Below are 2,516 nucleotides of genomic sequence, written 5' to 3'. Positions count from 1 at the left end.
GTAGCTAGGGTAGGATGTCCATAAAATGGTCAGGACAAATTTCTGCAAGGCTAGCCAGCCCAGCTGGCAGCTGCAAAAGCTGGCTGGTCAGTCACTTCCTCTTGGACACCATGCACATACCTGTTGCCTTTGGGCCAATGCCCAGGCACTAACCTCCACAAGTTACTGGCATAGAATTGACATTTTCTTCTCTGTCCAATGACTGTCTTCACTTCCAACTTTATTGAGACACCTAAGTTTTACCCTTCTGGGTTTTTATTTTTAATTGGTTTTAAAATTAATTTTTCATGTTGATATGTTCATTATAGAAAACTTGAAAAATGCACAAAAGCACAGAAATCTTCCAATTCCCAATCCTCAACAATAAAAATTGCTTTGTTACATTTTAAATCTATTTTCCATATGAAACATTATCATTAGATATGATAATGTGTCTTTCATAACAAAATGGTATCATGTGTATTTCCCCCTGCATGCTGCTTACCTTTTTACTGATTTATGTTATGATACATAATGAACCATGATATTATTTCCACACCATTTAATATTCATCTCGAGCATGATCATTTTCATGGCTACATTATATAAATGGACTATAATTTATCAACCGATCCCCTATTTTTTGATATGAGGTATTTCCAAGTTTCTCACTATAATGACTAATTCTTGGATGAAGACGCTTATAGATAAATATTTGCACATCCTTGATAATTCCCTTATAATGTATTTCTGGAGGTGAATTTTTTTTTTGAAAAAAGTGTATGTACACATCTAAGGTTTTATTTCAAAAATGTTTTATAGGAAGAGTAAATCAATGTACATTTCCTCAAGCATCACATGAGAGCATTTGCTTCTTCATACCCTTGTTAATACTGGTAACTATAATTTTCAATTATCAATTTGATAGTGGTATTTTAGGGTTACTACTGTTTTTATTTTTACTTTGGGTTACCAATGAGACAGGGATTTTTTATACAATTATTAGTAATTTGTATTTCTTCCTTTGTATATGGCTAATCAGAGTCCTCTGATCATTCTTACTTTCTGCACTACCGGGTCGATGCGTGGAGTGGACGGAGCAAGCTCCTATTCCATCTCCCAGCTCCAAAAATCCATTTAATATAATGTCCTCGGATAGAGGACGTATCAGATATTAAACTGATAAGAACAGATACTACACTTGGTCTTAGCCAAAAGGCCGAGAAGCGATCATTCTTACTTTCTAATTGTGTCCATTTTATTATAACCTGTATGAGCTTCTAAATTTAGTAGCTACTGTTTATCATATGTCTTACATTAAAAGACATTTTATTTCCTTACATTCTCATTGCATTTAAATTTTCCATATGGTTGTTTGCTATATAGAAATTTTAAAATATATTTTAAAATAGTAAGCTTCATTTCTGATATCTTGCCCTTAAAAGGCTTTTGCTAACTTGATAAAAATAAACATCACATATTTTATCTGCGATTTTATTAGCTACATTTTTTCTACTCTGTTGTTCTTAAATCCATAGTTCTTTTATGACAATGGATTGCTTTTTATTTTTACATGAGTGGTTGTGTTTGAATCTGTTCCACCTACTGAAGATACTGAGTCTTTCTTTTGTGTATGTGCACTGTCTGGTAATGCTGTGGGGACAGGCTAGTACTGCTCTATTTTCCATATTCTTGAATTGTCATGATTATTCCTTCTTTATCAAGTTGACTGGCTTCTCTAAATTCCCCTGAAGTTGCGATCTGGAAAGTGTCATCCCCCATCCTTTCTCCTGCATTTCCCCTGCTTAGCAGCGTGTCCTGTGGAGTGGCTTTATTGATGCCTCTGGATCGTCTTGGGGAGTCGAGTTGGTGGGGATTCCCACTCTCTTCGGAGCATCTGCTTCCTGGAGCAGCCCCAATCCATCACCTAGACAGGCATGCGTATAGGCCTCAAAGTATCCAATATTATCATCTCTCTTTTAAGAGTTATGTTTATGAGGTTTTAACCACAGAAAATTTTGGAGGATGTTTAGGTCCAGGTACCTATGGTAGGTAGAATTCTAAGAATGCACCCCTAAAATTTTCTACCCTAATTCCTGTGATGGTTAAGATATCACAGCCATGAATATTTTATTACATGTCAAAAGAGACTTGGTGATGTGATTCAGATTTCTAATTCCTGACCTTAAAATAGGGAGATTATCCTGGATTATGTGATAGAGCCTAAACTCATCACATGAACCCTTTTAAAGCAGCTGAGTATTTTTCTGGCCAAAGCAGGAGAAGTCAGAGATTTGAGGAATGAAGGAGATTATAAGCCATGAAGATGGAGGAGACCATGTGCTCAAGAATGCAAGTGGCCCTTAGGGACTGAAAGCAACCCCAACTGACAGCCTCTAAGGAAATGGAGACCTCAACCTTACAACCACAAGGAACTGAATTAGGCCAATAATCTAAATAAGCCTGGAAGTAGATTCGGCCCCAAAGCCTCTAGTTAAGAGCCAGCTTGTCTGACACCTTCATTTTGGCCTTGTGAA

The 2,516-nt window shown here is 36.5% G+C and overlaps 1 pseudogene; it reads right to left on the bottom strand.

Annotated features, from left to right (window-relative positions):
• Nucleotides 1-1,039: 1,039 nt before the first annotated feature.
• LOC128781152 (U2 spliceosomal RNA) lies at nucleotides 1,040-1,210 on the bottom strand (annotated as a pseudogene).
• Between the last annotated feature and the right edge of the window lie 1,306 nt (nucleotides 1,211-2,516).

Source organism: Desmodus rotundus, chromosome 5 (genome assembly GCF_022682495.2).
Source record: "Desmodus rotundus isolate HL8 chromosome 5, HLdesRot8A.1, whole genome shotgun sequence".
NCBI lineage: Eukaryota > Metazoa > Chordata > Mammalia > Chiroptera > Phyllostomidae > Desmodus > Desmodus rotundus.
Note: the sequence above shows the minus strand (reverse complement) of the source record. Positions and strands in the feature narration are given on the sequence as shown.